Source organism: Rosa rugosa, chromosome 6, assembly GCF_958449725.1.
Source record: "Rosa rugosa chromosome 6, drRosRugo1.1, whole genome shotgun sequence".
NCBI classification, from domain to species: domain Eukaryota; kingdom Viridiplantae; phylum Streptophyta; class Magnoliopsida; order Rosales; family Rosaceae; genus Rosa; species Rosa rugosa.
Window position 1 is genome coordinate 5,796,411 of NC_084825.1, and position 20,044 is coordinate 5,816,454.

The 20,044-nt window shown below is 35.9% G+C and overlaps 1 protein-coding gene across 1 annotated transcript in view; it reads right to left on the reverse strand.

Annotated features, from left to right (window-relative positions):
* LOC133715936 (uncharacterized) overlaps positions 1–14,822 on the reverse strand; it is a 41,941-nt gene extending 27,119 nt beyond the window's left edge. Inside the window, exon 1 of the mRNA XM_062142639.1 lies at positions 11,041–14,822. The gene's annotated coding sequence lies outside the window, so the exon portion shown is untranslated. The remainder of the gene's footprint in view (positions 1–11,040) is intronic.
* Between the last annotated feature and the right edge of the window lie 5,222 nt (positions 14,823–20,044).

Consider the following 20,044-nt stretch of genomic DNA (forward strand, 5'->3'; position numbering starts at 1 on the left):
ACAAGACCATCTGACATTTAGGTAAATCAAGAACACAAAATAAAAGTTGCAGAGAATTTTAATAAAATTGCAGTAACACAACTTGAATGAAATACCTCGAGAATTTTTATTGATAATCAAAAGTTCAATAATACATAAAGTTGTGATAATAACTGAACTAAAAATCACAACTACCAAAATTACAAGAACTCAGAAAATTACAAAACTTATAAAATTTGCTCTTAACTAAATTAGGCTCCCACTGAACTCAAGATTCTAAACTAGGCAAAACACCAATGTTCTCAGTATGCTTCTTGAAGGCTGCAACTGACAATGCCTTAGTGAAGGGATGCAAGCTAAGAGTCTGTGCTTATACTCAATATTAAAATTTCACCATGCTTGACTCTCTCTCTCACACTGTAATACTTGAGGTCAATATGCTTTGAGTTATTTTGACCTTTTACTGTTTTTACTGAAGAATACAGCTGCCTCATTGTCACAATGAATTACAAGAGCATCAGAAACTATATGACTTAAAATCCTAGTCTGCACCAAGAAATTTCTAATCCATAGCCCTTCACACATTCCTTCATATACTGCAATAAATTCTGCATGCATTGTAGATGTTGTCACTAAGGTTTGTTTCCTGTTTTTCCAAGCAACAGCCCCTCCTGCAAGCATAAAGACATATCCACAAGTCGATTTCTTGGAATCAGGATAATTTCCTGCAAAATATGAGTCTGTATATCCTGTAAGCTTCAATTTTTCAACTTGTCTATACACAAGCATGTGGTTTTTGGTCCTCTGCAAGTACCTAAGTACTTTCTTTCTAGCTACCCAGTGTTCATGACCTGGATTAGACTGAAACCTGGAAAGAATACCAACTGCAAAGGATAAATCAGGTCTAGTGCAGACCTGAGCATACATTAGGTTGCCAACAAGCCTTGCATAAGGCTTGGACTCCATATCCACCTTTTCTACTTCATTCTTAATTTGGACTTTGTTTCTTAGTGAGCTCAATCTCCTTTAGACATTGGAACCTCTCCTGATGCACAAGTCTCCATGCCAAATCTTTTCAGTATTTTGGCAATATAGCTTTGCTGGGATAAACCTAGCAGCCCATGCGCTCTATCTCTCTTAATTCCTATTCCTAGTACATATGATGCCTCTCCTAAATCTTTCATGTCAAAATTCTTTGACATAAAAGCTTTGGTTTCTTTAAGTAGCTTTAAATTGCTACTAGCCAACAAAATGTCATCAACATAAAGTACTAGAAATATAAATTGGTTTCCAGATGTTTTGAGATAAACACACTCATCCACTAAATTTTCAGTGAATCCAAAAGAAGAAATCACAGAGTCAAACTTTTTATACCACTGTCTAGAGGCCTGTTTTAAACCATAAATGGATTTTCTTAGCTTGCAGACTAAGTCTTCTGATCCTGGTTCTATAAACCCTTCAGGCTGCTTCATGTAAATAATCTCATCGAGTTCTCCATTTAAAAAAGCTGTCTTGACATCCATCTGGTGTAGCTCCATGTCAAACTGAGCTACAAGTGCCATGATGATCCTAAAAGAATCTTTGGTTGAAACTGGGGAAAAAGTTTCAGTAAAATCAATACCCTCATTCTGTGTGAAACCTTTGGCAACTAACCTAGCTTTATGTCTCTCAATATTTCCATTTGCATCTCTCTTGGTTTTAAACACCCATTTGCAGCCTATAGCCTTTTGTTTGGGGTCAGGTTTCACTAAGTCCCAAACTGCATTGTGGTTCATGGACTCAATCTCAGCTTCCATAGCTTGTTTCCACTCACTTGACTGACTGCTTTCAATAGCTTGATTGAAAGTGACTGGATCATTGTCATCTGCAAGATCAATTTCAACTTCATGTTCTTGCAAATAAACAATGTAGTCAGAATCTTCCCCCCCCCATAAGTTGGTTTCCTTGCTCTATGAGACCTTCTTAATTGGGGATTTTGATTTTGTTGTGGTTCTGCAGGCTGATCTTGAGGTTCTACAGGCTGTGGTTGATCAGGTAAGGGTTCAGGGTTAGCTTGATCATCTGCAAAATCCATTTCTTGATCAACAAGTTGATCTTGTGCATTTTGAGTTTCTGGAACACTAATGGCTGCTAGTGTATCATGAACTATAGGCAATATACTTTCAGTATGCTCATTATCCACAATTTCTTCAAATTCTGAAGATAAATCTTCAAAACTTGTATTGTGAATTTTCTCATCCAAAAATTTTACTTGATGTGTTTCAAAAATTCTTGGTGAGTGTTGAGCTGCATAAACTTTATAGCCTTTTGATTTTTCAGGATAACCTATAAAATAGCAACTTACAGTTTTAGGATCAAGCTTGTTAATGTTTGGATTGTAAATTCTAGCTTCTGCAGGGCATCCCCATACATGACAATGGTGAAGGCTAGGCTTTCTGCCACACCATAACTCAAAAGCAGTTTTCTCTATAGCTTTACTAGGGGTTCTATTGCAAACATAGTTTGCAATCCTTAAAGCCTCACCCCATAAAAACCTAGGTAGACCTGTTGTGCACATCATGCTCCTGACCATATTCAAAAGTGTCCTATTCTTTCTCTCAGCCACACCATTTTGCTGAGGATTATATGGTGTGGTATATTGAGCCTTAATGCCTTGTTCTTGCAGAAACAAGGCAAAAGGACCCTTTTGTTGTCCACTCTCTGTGTATTTTCCATAAAATTCACCACCTCTATCTGATCTAACAGTTTTGATTTTCTTCTCTAGTTGTTTTTCTACTTCAGCCTTAAATATTTGAAAGGCTTTAAGTGCTTGAGATTTTTCTGAAAGTAGATAAACATAACAATATCTAGAGAAGTCATCGATGAAGGTTATGAAATACACGTTTCCACAGATTGTTTGAGTTCTAAATGGACCACAAATGTCAGTGTGTATGAGCTCTAAAAGTGCTTAGCTTCTGTATGCAGTCTTTTTTCTTAAGTTAGTTATCTTTCCCTTAAAACATTCAACACAATCTTGTAAATCAAAAAAGTCGAGTTCATTTAAGATATTGTTTTTAACCAAAATTTTCAATCTCTCTTTTGATATATGGCCAAGTCTTCTATGCCACAAATATGCAGACTTTTCATTGCATTTAGTTCTCTTAACACCAGTTAAAGTGTTACTCAATGTGTTATTATTTTCAACAAGAGAAATTTCTTGTTGACTGTGTGAACAATTTAACTGTAGGTAATCATTCAATATAACACCAGAACCAATTTGAACTGAATCTTTAGAAATAATAATTCCATTATTGTCAATAAGAAGTCTACATCCGGATTTAACCAAAAGAGAAACTGAAACTAAATTCCTTCTCATGGAAGGTACATAATAAACATTATCCAAAACTAACAACTTTCCTAAACCAAGATCTAATTTTAAGGTTCCTATAGCTTTGACTGCCACTCTCATGCCATTGCCTACACACAGGTTCACTTCATCACTTCTTGGGACTCTCTTCCTTATGAATCCCTGCAGAGAATTAGTAATATATATGTAAGGGACTTCCTGAATCAATCCACCAAGTTTTTGGTTCAACATTAACTAAATTAACTTCTAAAGAAAACAGTGAGTTAGAAAAATTACCCTTTTTGATCAACCAATTCTTAAAGCCTGTGCAGTCTTTCTTCATATGTCTCACTTTCTTACAGAAATAGCACTTAAACCTGAATGGTTTATTAGCCTTAGCTGCTCCCGAGGTAGACCCTTTGGTGATGGTTTTGGTAGGCTTGAGCTTAAACTGATTCTGGTTCTTCTTCTTAGGTTTCTCAACAAGGTTCACAGAGGTGTTTGGCTCTCTCTCTTTTCTAATCCTATCCTCTTCATCTACACAGATGGCAATCAGCTCCTTAAGGCTCCACTTTTCCTTCTGAGCATTGTAGCTGGTCCTGAGTTGGCTGAAACTATTAGGCAAGGAATGCAGTGCAGTATGCACTACATAATCATCAGTGACCCCCATGTTGAGGTCCCTTAGCTGAGCATTAATCTCAATAAGCTTCATGATATGCTCTCTTACTTTTCCTGTTCCAGTGTACTTAAGATCGTTAAACTCCTTTGCCAACCTAGCTGCCTCAGCTTTGTCATTCTCCCGATACATATCATGAATGGCATACAAAAAGTCCATGGCTAGATCAGGTTCCTCTATACTACCTCTAACTGTGTCTGACATGGTAGTTCTAATAACATTCTTTGCCATCTTATTAGCTTTATGCCACTCCTTATAATATTTCTTCTCTTCGTCAGTGCTTTCACTAGTAAGCATCTCAGGTTCATCCTCGGTTAAGCAAAGGTCCATGTTCTGGTTCATGGCTAAATAAAACACTACTTGGTTTCTCCACTTTTTGTAATTATAGCCAGTTAGGAGATGAATGGTGTTCAAGGTCACAGTAGGGATTCCTATAGAGCAAAACAAAAGAAAGTTTTGTAAATTTTCCATCTGTAAAGTTCTTAAATTTTTCAAGTTTTATGTTTTCTGTAACTTAAAGCAATATCAAAACCAAAACAATGCAAATAGAAAACAAAAACACAAGCAATGTCACACATCAATAGCCCTTTAACCAAAATAAATATCATGCAACACTTTTGAGCAGAAGACATAATATTCTGAAAGTTCCAAATCAATAAGCCATATCTGTTGAAAACAAGTTATCCAAAGAAAACAAATCACATCTTTAGACAGAAATTTGTATTCTAAGTATCCATATTTGAAAACAACAGTTATGCATATTGCTATTTGCATTCTAAAATCGTACAGTACTACTTCTCTGGAAGCAAAATTATATGCATAATTTTAAAACACAAGATACAATTTTTTCAGGTTTGTTAACTCAAGGCTTTCTGCAAGAATTAATGAAGAATGCTTTGTGCAATATGTTCATTCAAACCTACAGAAAACACAAACCAAAAAGAGCATGAAAACTTGTTTTCTATCCGAATTGATAATCCTTATAAGAAACTAAGCTCTTTGTACCTGTAGAAAATTTTAACAATGCCTAAAATTTTTGGGAGTTTTCTGTATGCATTGTCATATCATGATTCACAGATACAAAACTCAAGAATTCACATTAAACATGCATATCAAATCACAAGCAGAAGCAATACAGATATGCAAACACAAATTCGATTTCACAAGGCACAGAAGCATCCAAAAATTTAAATTTCATCCGGTCACCATCTACTCTATCCTATGCGCACGCCGGGAATGCTACTAGGGTTCTTGTGCTCAACAATCAACAAAACGAATTGAATCGAAACTGAATTTTTCTGTAAAAACCAACCTTTGCAAATTTCCCAATTTTGCTGCGAAAACATTCGCGGAAGCATGTATTCAAAAACCAGAGTGCAGCAAAAACATCCTTATTGGCATCTTAATCGAGCAACATAGGGGTCTTGAATCCCTACAAGATGAATTTATCTTGTGCATCTCCGATTCTGGATACCAAGAAAACATCCCCACCTCATGTGACCGTTGTGATAACGGTCACTTCCTTTTAGTTTCTGAAGGGGGTTTTGAACCGGGTTTGGGCTCGGATCAGCTTATGTTGCCTCATGGGCCAAAAGGATTTTTCTGAAGGTGGCCAAAACGTGGCCGTTTTATTGCAAAGCATAAATTTTTTTTTTTTTTTTTTGAAAACCTAAAACGATTTGTTTCAAAAATTTTGAAGAACAATTTGTGAGCCTAAGCTCTGATACCAATTGTAAAACTAATTTACAAACAAGCTCACACAATTACATGTTCATCATTGACTTTAAACATACCATTGACGTCATAAGTAGAAGCCATTGCTGCAGCTGCAAAACAAGAGAACAAGTCGAGGTTGAAGTCTTCTGCTATTCACCAACTGTAGCTTCTGTATGGGCAGAACACAATGCTTGTAGACGGGGTGATAACAGGGACCCTAACCTCTTATTTACACAAGTACTAGTCCTAAGAATCCTCCCATAAAGGTGAAACTTAAGGATCAAGTCTTGTATCTAAGAATCCTAATGCATCACAGTTTAGGACTTTCTTGTAGTCTAAATAATGGACTCCTAATCCAATGATAAATACACTATCACATTAGATATCTAGGTTGATTCTTTTCCAAATCCATGTTGTATACGATTTAATGTATTTGATGGTTTCCTAGTTACTCTAGGATAACTTGTGATGAGTCCACTTTTGATCTAACAGTAGGAACATCTAATGATTTAGTTTTGTGCTGCCAAACTCCACATGACCAAGACCAACGTGATTTCTACATTTGCAATCCATGCACAAGGCAATGGATTGCTCTTCCTCCCACCACCCGAAATCGCACGAATGTACCAGTTGGATTCATCTGTGATCGCTACTATGAGGAGGAAGATGGTACTAGTGGTACCAATATCACGGTTAATATTAAAAAGGACTACAGGTGCAAGGTTGTGAGAATTCTTCCTCACGATTTATCTAAATTTTTTTACGATCTTGTTGAGGTATTCTCTTTTGAGACTGGTGAATGGAGAGAGTCAATTGTATCATCCCCACGAAGCATTGACATTGGAGACACTAGCGTTGCTTACAATGGAATGTTGTATTGGACATATACGGCATATGAGCCTCGTGAGGAGACCGGGCTAGCTTATTAGGCTGGATCCGTTTATGATCGGCAATGGCAGTACCAATTTCGTCTATTTGATGCACTTGAGAATATTTTAGACACGCCATGGATATGTGTGCGCCTACTATGACTGGGATTATGATTTTATTGTTTGGGAGTTAACAGGTGATGATGATCTTGGATCAGCTGACGAATTCAATTTGAAAGAAGTGGGTGATTATCCAGTAACCAGTAAAGTTCTTAAATATGATGATGGAGCTGTTCTTCTAGCTATGGTCCTGAATGATTAGGATATCTTTTATGTACAAAGCTACCCAATGTGATATTTCATGTACAACATTCGTAGAAGAAGGTGGTCAAGATCGAGTAGCTAGCACCAAGTATTTTGAAGCGTGGTGGTCAGACGATCGTCTCTTTCGATTATTGGAGCTCCCATGGTGGCCAACACCACTTCGTAGACTACCACTGGTTGAAGAATTACCAATATAAGTAGCTATGAGCATCATTTGGAATTAAACTCAACTGCTACTATGTTTTCTAATTCTTTTTCTATTCAAAAAATACTACTAAGTTGGTTTATACATAGATTTGGAGGTACTTTCATGGCTATGAGCACGAGCTGCTGTACTACTGCATTTGCATTTATAAATATACTCAAGTGTATTTATCTTACTATGTGGTTCTTGGCTTTTTTTTTTCTTTTTTTTAAAAAAAAATTAGTTCTCTACTTTGTAGGGTGGTATAGATGATCGGAGGAGGGAACCCACTCATTGCATTAGAGACAGTAAACGTCCCTTTCTAACCATTCACAAAATTTCTCTCAAAGATAACTTTGTATTACCTCATTCAACAAATCTCCAAGAATAGTTTTGGCCAAATCACCTTAATGTGGTGCGCTCCTAAGTCCTAACCTTACTCTGGTTAGAGCTACTAATGTGACTATTTTATAAATTAATTTCAGACTTTAGTTACTTTATTGCTAAAAGCGCCCACCTAATGATTTGTTTGGACTTCGCTTTCACGATCTGGTCATCAAGTTGTTGCAATGCTGGTCATGTAAATAATGAGTCTGTTTGTTTTAATTATTAACATATAAAAAGATGATTCGTCGAACGATCGAATAGCATTAATATGATCTGCTTAGCTTCATTACTATCAATATTCAAAAGCAAAACGAGAAAAGGAAACAGATACACTGAATATATACTTAAATACAACGTAGAGATTTAAACAATTAATGAAAGAATGAGGGACTTGATTACATGAATCGTATATATACAGCAGAATGAGGGAGCTAATGATGATGCATGTATGTCTATATATATAGACACACACTCGATCGAACCCTTCGCTATTGAGGATCATAACGATGAGTCCTGATCGGTAGTAGTAGATCCAGAGGGTAAGTCTGAGATGGCGGCGAGAATACGGTTGATGCTAGCAGAACGAACAAGTTTGAAGCTGTTGTTGAATGACCTCAGTTTGTTCTCAGAGAAGAGATTGGATGAACTGGAAAGGATTACATAAACCAAAGCTTGAACAACCACAAACATCGCCACCTTCATTAAGCTATCCATCAGCGAAATTGACTCGAGCACCATTTTTCCCTCCGAGAGAAAGTAGTTTGATGATCGAGAAGGTTTGGAAGCAAGTATATATTCGTTGTAAGTAGAAGAAGAAAGAGATAATGATGATGAAGTACTTAGGAACTAACCGGCCGGGCCTTTGTTATATATAGAGAAGGACTGAAGGAGAAACAGTAAAGGCTGCTTCATGAAGAGCAGCCTTGTAATTGACTTTTTTATCTAGGGTGTGCTACAAATTATTGACCAGACTCTTCATTTTATTTGTTATTAAAATACAATTTGGTACGTACTCTGTAGCAAAGATGACTTGACTGAACAAGACTAGAAATTAGAAAACGTATGCGCTTTTCTTTAGCTTCACAATATAATTGGATGAAGATTTGATTTAATAGTTAATTGTGATTAGTTTTATGACCCCAAATTGTTGAATTGTGCTAGGGTGACTAAGCCCTGACGATGCATGCCTATCAGTGCTTGTGATAACGTAGCCTATGCTTCTGGATAAAGGAAAAGAAGGAAGGACGGAAAAGGGAGAAACACTAGTTTTCTCCTATATAGGCTTTAGAACTAACATATTGTGAAGATGCGACGAGATTCTCGTGACATACCAAAATAAACTAATACAATGTCTTGTTCATTGTGTGTACTGCGTACCCTTATCTTATCTCCACAATTACTTGAACATGCAGAAAGAAGCAACCTTATTGAGCAGCAAGCACAAGAAAGTGAGGGGAGAATCCTTTTTTTTATTTTTTATTTTTTTAATCAAATAAGGGATTAAGCGATATTAGCTCCTAGAGGTAAACGATGTAGGGAACAAGTTTCACCCTCTATCCCGAAGGAGAGGGGTTTGCTACACTCTCAGAACCCACTGCTCATCCCCCTATTTTTATTTTACATAAAAAGAAGGGAGAATTCCACAAATGGTCACTCAACTACGACTCATTCGACACTTTGGTCACTCAAGTTTCAAATATATCACTTTGGTCACTCAACTATTACACTGTTAATCACTTTAGTCACTTTGTTAATTTTTTTTCATTAAAAAAAATACTCCTTGGGTGACTAAAGTGATTGACAATGTAATAGTTGAGTGACCAAAGTGATATATTTGAAACTTGAGTGACCAAAGTGTCGAATGAGTCATAGTTGAGTGACCATTTGTGGAATTTTCCCTAAAAAGAAAATACAACATGGGGGGGACATAAACCTTACCCCAAAAAAACTAGAAAGAAAAACAAAAGGAAGTGAAAATTGTGAAGCAGAACCTCAAATTTTCCCAACTTCCAGATAATTAAACAGCTTGCAAAGCAAAACAATGCAAGAAAAAACAAAATTTGCACTATCAGCCAAGAGAAGCCATCACGCGGCACCAAGCTTCATAATTAAACCAAATAACCCCTGCAACATCATGTCCAAGTAATAGCAACCAGCTCTTGCATTATAAGGAATATAGAAAATATAGCAGCCGATGTTAAACAGGCCCAACACCAACCCATACAGGAAATGGCGTTAAACATAATGAAGGTAAGAGAATCTCATATCATCCGTACGAATATTAAGAGATTTTATTATTTGACAGTGTTCTTTATCTCTAAGCACGCATGATATTGGATATATGCAAATATATCGAACCTAATATATGTATTCAAGTTGTACGTACTGTCAATTTTTTACACTGATATTATTTAACTTCACGTTTTTTATTTATTTACAATATATCTTAATTCGATAATTTAAAATATTCGAACAATCAATTTTTTATCTCATAAATATATATTTAATAAATGTTTGAGAAAGTTTTTTTTTTCTTTTTTTTTTAAATATTTGTAATTTGACACTGATATTTGGACAATGTCCAAAATATTTTTTGAACTAGTCTTTGCTTACCAATTTGGCCGATTGAAAATATCGGAATTTACTAATTATACATGTGATGTTTATCCTGATTCCATTAGGAAAAGGCGATCCAGATGAAGGAGTCACTAGGTGATACGCTCAAAGCAAGCGCATAATTTAACCCTGAAAACATCGTTAGTAGTATAAGCAAATAGGGATCGTTCTATTCCGGGGATTGAGGGTACACCTGTCATTGTCAAAAAAAACAAATAAAGAATTAAAATAATAAAGTAAAAAGTATTATGTACAAAAATAAAATAAAGAATAAAAATATATACAAGTTAATATAAAAAGGGGGGTTTTGAGATTATAGAATTGGAATTAAAATTAAATGAAATAAAGAAAGTGTAAAAACACATATACAAGGGTGGAACACAAGAAACAAAGATCAAAACTACAATCATATGTATGAAATCCAATTACAATTCCTATAGTTGATTATCTATGTCATGAGAAATAAGTTGACCATGTGAAACATTCGAAGCAAATGATTTCCCATATTTTACTTTCCTTGAATATTTAATCTAAGTGAAAGCACCTAAATTAAACCTATTGAACATGCAATCATAGTCTAGAAAACTAGCTAATCAAGAACACATTCAATGCATGAAGAACAAAGAAAGGATGTCAACCAAAGTGCACAACCTAGTATGAAAAAGTCCATCTATTTGCAATCCTCCTTAATTGATTTCGACTTTTGTCCAAAGCCTTTACTACTTAAATCTAGCACCAATTACATGCATATATCCTAAGTTGGCCATCAAAGAACACATACATATAAAAGTTTTCCATAATCCAAAATCAATTAAGCAATCTCACATAAGCAACATAAAAATCAACATAAAGAAATCACAATTTTTATTCAAACATAGAAATTGGGCTTAAACTTTGCCCTTAATGTTATTGTTAACTAGAAACAAATTCCTACGAAATTAAATAAGGAAAAAGAATGAATTACACCGTGAGTTGGAGATGGAGATGGAGTGCTTGAAACGTTGAAATCTTGAATCTTGGAAGCAAGCCTTCAAGGTGGACAATGGAGGATATGATATTCCCGGCTCCTTCTTCTTCTTCTTCTTCTTACTTGAAAACGCAGAATTTTGCAACTAGAGAATGGAGAGAAAAATGGAATGGAAATGGAGAGACAAAGAAGATGAAATGGATGAAGGAATGTTTGGGAAAATGGAAAGGAAATGGAAAGACAAAGAAAATGGAATGGATGAAGGAATGTTTGGGAAAATGGAAAGGAAATGGAAAGACAAAGAAAATGGAATGGATGAAGGAATGTTTGGGAAAATGGAAAGGAAATGGAAAGACAAAGAAAATGGAATGGATGAAGGAATGTGTTTAGAGTGAGAGGAGAAGGTGTTTATATAGGAAAGAAAAAGAAGAGTGAAATGATAAATGGAAGAAAAATAATGAAAGTGGTTTGTAAAATATGGAAAAGATGGAGTAATGATGAAATGAAAGCAAGGCATGAAGGTGTAGAAGTATGGAAGTGATGATGATCTATTGGAGCAGAAAAATATATCCAAGGAAAAAGAGAAAAGCATCTAGCTTTCTTCATGTGGGTAGGAAACTTGAACATGTGGTGTTGAGCTGTTTTTAGATCAGTTTCTGCCCCTTTATTCCTTCAATTATTTCTCCAACAAGCATTCCCAATTTCACTATGACCTCTTCATAAAAAATGTTCCATTATGAGTGTAGATCACCCTGGTAAAATTTCATATTTTTATTCCATGTGGTTGGGCCGAAAATGCTGCTGGACCTCTTACAGGTCCAGTTTTCCAGTTTTGCTTCTGCAGGAAATTGGGCTGACTGTTTGAAGGCCTTCCACTCAATTCTAGCTCTGGCACTCTTCATAAGAAATGATCCTTAGGATGTCTAGAATGGATCTGGAAATTTTCAGCTCATTTGGAGTTCATTTGGTCAGGCGGCCGCTCCTTCTTCCTTGCTTGGCTTGGTTTCTCCTAGCCGGAGTAGGAAAATGTGTAAAATTGACCTTTTAGTACATTTCCATTTTTCTCCATCATTTATAGGTAATTATGGACCTAATGCTCATTTCATCATCATCTACTCCAATGTACCTAAAAAATAGAAATTAAGTTAAAAATCGATTCGTTAAGGAATTAACTAAGCAAAATGTGAGGAATTAACTATTAAAATACCACATTAAAATGCTCCTATCAAATTCCCCCACACTTAGCTTTTGCTAGTCCCTTAGCAAAATCAAAAACTAACAAACCAAAAAGACTATGACACAAAACAAAGAAACCAACGAAAAAAATGACTAAGTATGGAAACAAAAACACAAAGACTCAAAGAAACCAAAAACGTAAAACACAAAGCAAAACACAAAGAAAAAAAAAAAAAAAAAACGTCACACATAAAAGAGTAAATTCAAAGACAAAGACCAAGATGTTGACATCACAAAGACCTCTATTGCCCTTTAACATATTGTCTCAGAAATCTCTTACTTTCACAACACCAAGATTAGCACTCAACCAAGAATCAATGTTAAGCATTCGAGAGTTAATTAAAACATATGATCCACACATACACAAGTAGGACTTGGTTGTAATAATGGTGATTGGGGTTTAGCTTAGCATGCTTCAGACAAGTATGATTCATATCCTCACAAGGTATATCCACTTTTTCTTCTCTCAGATCAAGGCAATGCTTAAAAGCTTATAATCACTCATTTATATGTGAGAGAACATATTTTAAGGCAGTCAAATAGCTCACATATATAAGAAACGAAAAGCACTTTGTGAATATAATTTTTTTTTTTTTTCAAAAGATCTCATGAAGGATATCAACTACTTGCACGAATGGACCCAAGCCATAGGTTCAACTCTTGTAACTCATCTCCACATCAAAGGCTGTCCCATCTTAAGGATCAAGAAGGTCCTCTCAAAGGTTGTAATGGGGCTAAGGCTCAAGGTTTAAAGAAATGAAAGGTAAGGATTATCAAAGTGTCCTAAAAACCTAGTAGAGCTCATATGAATGTAGAGATCTCGAAATATTTCACCAAGGCATTGCAAAAACGTCACTTCCCCATAGAGGTAATATAAGAGGGCCAAATGTCTTCATGTTGGGCCCAATCTTCAATATAAACTTCCCTTGAACTCTAGTGAAATGGACAAAGGCCAAATTTTTCTGTAGTGGGCCTTCAATTCAAAGCAAACTCCAAAATCACTAAGTATGGGGGATGAAAGTCCATAAACATATATATATTTTTTTTTTCTTTTTCTTTTTAGCCGTACACAATTTTTCTCTTTTCTTTTCATTTTTCACGGCTTCAACATATCTTTTTCTTTATGGACAAGTCTATCCCCACACTTGAACTTTCACCTCTTCTCAATCTTCATCCTTAGCACCAAACCCATGTAGTATGTCTCAAAAGATAGCTCCACTAAGTCCTTAGAACAAAGGGTAGGGTTGTAACTATACTAAGCTTCATGGTTAAGGATTTTAAGGGTGATGAACGAAAAGGCTCAAAGTAGGCTCAAAGGGGCTTATCTAGGGGGGTCCCACGACGGGCACAAATGGGGACACAAGTTTATTTGGCAATGGTGGTAATTCCTAGAGAACCTCTATCCCTTCCAAAATCAGGGCCATGTATTGATATCACGTCTCAACAAGCACAAGAGCGAATTCTAGCATTCTCTAGTCCATTAAACTTAATCTATGGCAAGCAGTCAATCAAGATGAAAGAATAATGAGATCATCAAAACATCGCCAAGAAATTAAGAATATATTTTTCATTTCACTCCAAGAAAAAGGGACATGGTTCAATTATCTCACATGGCTTTATGAATCACAACTCATCTTAACATGCTCATATTCTGTACCAAGGTCATGCAATCCATATCCACTACAAGGCACACATTTTTCATATATCTCAATTAACCAAAGAATACCATGTTTAAAATCATCTCAATGTTGTGATCCTCTTTTAGTCATGATTTCAGAGATATAGAATCATCCCAGACAGTTGAAAGGCATCCTAAGACTCAAAACAAAAACAAAAGCAACAAAATTTTTTATATTTCTGACATTTTTCGATTTTTTTGTTTTGTTTTCTTTTTATGACAAAAACTAACTACAAGCATTAATCCTTCCCCCCACACTTAAATCATACATTGTCCTCAATGTTAAACAAGTTAGAGCATGCAATGAACAATTATCATGTGAATGGAATGATTAACTCAAGAAAACCTAAAAACAAAAACTAAAAACGCAAAACAAAAACTAAAGACTCAAAACAAAAACAAAAGCAACAAAATTTTTTATATTTCTGACATTTTTCGATTTTTTTGTTTTGTTTTCTTTTTATGACAAAAACTAACTACAAGCATTAATCCTTCCCCCCACACTTAAATCATACATTGTCCTCAATGTTAAACAAGTTAGAGCATGCAATGAACAATTATCATGTGAATGGAATGATTAACTCAAGAAAACCTAAAAACAAAAACTAAAAACGCAAATAACAAAGATACAATCAGAAAATAGTAATAGAGGAGATAGAGTTTAAGAGAGCAAATCTGCGTTGATGGCTCCTCCACAGCTATGGTTGAAATGGGTTGCCTCCCATGCAGCGCTTAATGTTTAAAGTCTTTCAGCCTAGACTTGTACCTCCATTTACTCCTTTGGAGGAGCGGTATGCGGGCGAGTGGCAGCCTTCTTGCTGGTTTCAGCCTTCGGAGGAGGGTTCTGATGGAGTGACATAAATAAAAAAAAATAAAAAAAAAAATAAAAAAAAAAAAAAATAAATAAAAAAAAAACGGGGGAGGCAAGGTTCGAAACCTTAACCTGCTACACGAAACCTTTGTCCCCAACCACTGGAGCACAAGCTGTGCTTAATATAATGTGTACAAATTTTATACTTATTATGTCATAAACGAACATAATAAAAATAAACGAGAGGCGAGGTTCGAACCTCAGACCTCTTGTACACGAACTTTACACTCAACCACTCGAGCACGGCTGCTCACGTTATTATCCATACCAATCCTTTTATTTAAACCAACTGTTTCAACTGTTTCAACAATTCGGCACAAAACATCCAAGACTGTTTCAGAAACTCGGCCCAACGTATCCAAAACTGTTACAGAAATCCGGCCCAACTCATCCAAAACTGTTTCAGAAACTCGGCCCATCAGGCCTCCACCCACAGCTACAGTGATGCCTTGATCCGAGACAGGCCCAAGTACGGCCCACTTGTGTCACGGCTTATCCCTTCCGTGATTTACGGCAGTCAAATCTACTTTCGGCTACAGCTGTCTGCCACAGCGCCTCGAGATTCCCTCGGTCCCCTTACACGCTCTCCACGCGCCAACAACTTTTCCGGGTTTCAGGGCGACTTTAATCCAACGCGTAGAATGAATCACAGGAATCGTCCATCCAACGGTGGAGATCTGCTCACCTCGCTCTATAAATAGGTGCATTCTGAGGGCGCAACTGTTCACTCCAAAGGAACGAAAATCTCTCCTGAGTTCCAGCCCCTCTCTCCCAACTCTTCAGCTTTCCTCTTCTTTCAAAACTCAAAATATTTCTTCTTCGATTCAATCCTTCTCTTCTGATCTTCTCTCCCATCTAGTTGATTCAATCCCATCTTTCCTCTGAACTTTCAGATCTCCAACACACCATCATCATCCTTAATCCCTTTAACAACAACTCCTTCAAACACTCGACAACTTTACTCTTCGATCTTCACATCCCCTCAACCCATCACCATGGAACCACGAACTCTGCAACTGATGGAGCTACAAACCCAGCAACAAATCGAGGATGGAGGAAACAACCAAGCAGCCGGGAGTAGTGCCAACACAGATTTCTGGCGAAGCCGTGCCAGGTGGGTTCCTACTCCAGATCAAATAAGGATCCTCAAGGATCTTTACTACGACAAGGGAGTTACGCGCCCAACTACAGAGCATATTCACGAGATCTGTCTCCAGCTGAACCAGTATGGACATGTTGAGGGCAAGAACATTTATTTTTGGTTCCAGAATGTCAGGGCTCGAGAGAAGCAGATGAAGAGGTGCAATCAGGCTGCTCAAGTGCCCATGGGAACTAGTTCTCCTGGTACTGGTGGATCCATTGATCTCAATTTTGGGTCCACTGGTTCTACTGGTGCTGGTGGATCCATCGACATCAATTTTGGGCCAGCTGGTGGATCCATTGACATCAATTTTGGGTCCACTAGTTCTACTGATGATGGTAGATCCATTAATCTCAACTTTGGTTCCACCGATTCTACTGGTAATGAAGGATTTCTTGATTTAAATTTTGTTTCATATTCTTCCTCACACTTCAACACTAATACCAGTACAACTCTTTTGGCACAACAGGAGGACAAACATCCCTGCAACAACGAGGAGGAGATCACCAGGAGATTGAAACCCTTCCATTGTTCCCCATGCATGGTGAGGACATCTTGGGCATCATGAAGACTACTTCCGAGGGAGGTAGCGGTTATGGCGGTGGCTCTCACATTTCCCTTGAGCTCAGCCTCAACTCCTACAGAGATGCAGACATGGCTTAGTATAGAGTATTATTATTATTATTATTATTATTTTTTTTTTTATTATTATTATTATTATTATTTTTTTATTATTATTATTATTATTATTATTTTTTTTTTTTTGTAAATAGCTGAAATTAATAAGACTGAATGAATGCATTTTATTTTATTTTTATTTTTATTTTTATTTTATTTTTATTTTTTTTTATTTTTTTTTATTATTATTAAAAAATATAGGACTCAAAAATATTTATAGGACACAAAATGAAAGACAAAAATATTTATAGGATTCAAAATGAAAGACAAAAATATAAATCCCTTCCCCCACACTTAAATATTGCATTATCCTCAATGTAATCAATTAAAAGCATGCAATGAAATAAGTAAGCATATAGGGATGGAATTTACGAAAATAACTACTAAAACAAAAAGAAAATGGAGGAGTAAAAGGGGAAGAGAAAGCAAATCTGATTATATTCTGAATTGGGTTGCCTCCCAAGCAGCGCTTGTATTTTACGTCTTGCAGCCAGACGGTACCTACATTAAATAAAGTTAGTAACTTAATATTAACAAAGAAATACAAAAAAAATAAACAAGTAACTATGAATTACAAACTACAAGTATAATTAACAAGTATTTTGTACATAAGACACAAGTTAAGTACACAAGTGAGTATAAAACGTAAAAAGTATTTTTACAAGTATAAAGTGTGAAACAACAAAATAATTTACACGTAAAGAGTATGCACAAGTATTTCTTTTGTTATAAACATTATTGAAATCAAATCTAATTCCAAGCGGTAAATCAAGTGGACGTGCGGCCCAAGTATAGTCGTCTAGACACAAAGTCCCTCCTACATCCGTTGGGCAACCTTACTGAAATGGCCAGGTAGGGGAGGGTGAACACGAGAGGAAAAATCCATTTTGGCATGAGCTAAGCCCATTTATAAGCACTTCTGGATTCAAAAACCCGTCATGAACGTTATCCCCTTCCTAGACACCATCTCACATAGGATATTCTTACTAGGATGTAAAAGGTCCTAAGTGTGTTAGACAGTTCAATGAATGTTAATAAAGGCCGCCCTCAACCTTAAGGGACCTGAACTAGGTACCAATAAGGGGTTTAGGCCAATATTAATAAACACGACTTCACCTATTCCTTCTTTAATTTACAACTCACAATTAAACTCGTATTCAACAATAAAAAAAACAACCTAGTTAATTTAAACTAAGTATCAAACAGTTTATATACAATAATTAAAAACAAAAACAAGTGATTTTTCAATCCCCGGCAACGGCGCCAAAAATTGATACGCTCAAAGCAAGCGCATAATTTAACCCTGAAAACATCGTTAGTAGTATAAGCAAATAGGGATCGTTCTATTCCGGGGATTGAGGGTACACCTGTCATTGTCAAAAAAAACAAATAAAGAATTAAAATAATAAAGTAAAAAGTATTATGTACAAAAATAAAATAAAGAATAAAAATATATACAAGTTAATATAAAAAGGGGGGTTTTGAGATTATAGAATTGGAATTAAAATTAAATGAAATAAAGAAAGTGTAAAAACACATATACAAGGGTGGAACACAAGAAACAAAGATCAAAACTACAATCATATGTATGAAATCCAATTACAATTCCTATAGTTGATTATCTATGTCATGAGAAATAAGTTGACCATGTGAAACATTCGAAGCAAATGATTTCCCATATTTTACTTTCCTTGAATATTTAATCTAAGTGAAAGCACCTAAATTAAACCTATTGAACATGCAATCATAGTCTAGAAAACTAGCTAATCAAGAACACATTCAATGCATGAAGAACAAAGAAAGGATGTCAACCAAAGTGCACAACCTAGTATGAAAAAGTCCATCTATTTGCAATCCTCCTTAATTGATTTCGACTTTTGTCCAAAGCCTTTACTACTTAAATCTAGCACCAATTACATGCATATATCCTAAGTTGGCCATCAAAGAACACATACATATAAAAGTTTTCCATAATCCAAAATCAATTAAGCAATCTCACATAAGCAACATAAAAATCAACATAAAGAAATCACAATTTTTATTCAAACATAGAAATTGGGCTTAAACTTTGCCCTTAATGTTATTGTTAACTAGAAACAAATTCCTACGAAATTAAATAAGGAAAAAGAATGAATTACACCGTGAGTTGGAGATGGAGATGGAGTGCTTGAAACGTTGAAATCTTGAATCTTGGAAGCAAGCCTTCAAGGTGGACGATGGAGGATATGATATTCCCGGCTCCTTCTTCTTCTTCTTCTTCTTACTTGAAAACGCAGAATTTTGCAACTAGAGAATGGAGAGAAAAATGGAATGGAAATGGAGAGACAAAGAAGATGAAATGGATGAAGGAATGTTTGGGAAAATGGAAAGGAAATGGAAAGACAAAGAAAATGGAATGGATGAAGGAATGTTTGGGAAAATGGAAAGGAAATGGAAAGACAAAGAAAATGGAATGGATGAAGGAATGTGTTTAGAGTGAGAGGAGAAGGTGTTTATATAGGGAAGAAAAAGAAGAGTGAAATGATAAATGGAAGAAAAATAATGAAAGTGGTTTGTAAAATATGGAAAAGATGGAGTAATGATGAAATGAAAGCAAGGCATGAAGGTGTAGAAGTATGGAAGTGATGATGATCTATTGGAGCAGAAAAATATATCCAAGGAAAAAGAGAAAAGCATCTAGCTTTCTTCATGTGGGTAGGAAACTTGAACATGTGGTGTTGAGCTGTTTTTAGATCAGTTTCTGCCCCTTTATTCCTTCAATTATTTCTCCAACAAGCATTCCCAATTTCACTATGACCTCTTCATAAAAAATGTTCCATTATGAGTGTAGATCACCCTGGTAAAATTTCATATTTTTATTCCATGTGGTTGGGCCGAAAATGCTGCTGGACCTCTTACAGGTCCAGTTTTCCAGTTTTGCTTCTGCAGGAAATTGGGCTGACTGTTTGAAGGCCTTCCACTCAATTCTAGCTCTGGCACTCTTCATAAGAAATGATCCTTAGGATGTCTAGAATGGATCTGGAAATTTTCAGCTCATTTGGAGTTCATTTGGTCAGGCGGCCGCTCCTTCTTCCTTGCTTGGCTTGGTTTCTCCTAGCCGGAGTAGGAAAATGTGTAAAATTGACCTTTTAGTACATTTCCATTTTTCTCCATCATTTATAGGTAATTATGGACCTAATGCTCATTTCATCATCATCTACTCCAATGTACCTAAAAAATAGAAATTAAGTTAAAAATCGATTCGTTAAGGAATTAACTAAGCAAAATGTGAGGAATTAACTATTAAAATACCACATTAAAATGCTCCTATCACTAGGGGAGAAGGCTCAAGCAGCAAGGACAAGACCTACCAGGCAGCTCAAACAGCCAAAGAGAAAACAAGAGGTGCAACCCAAGC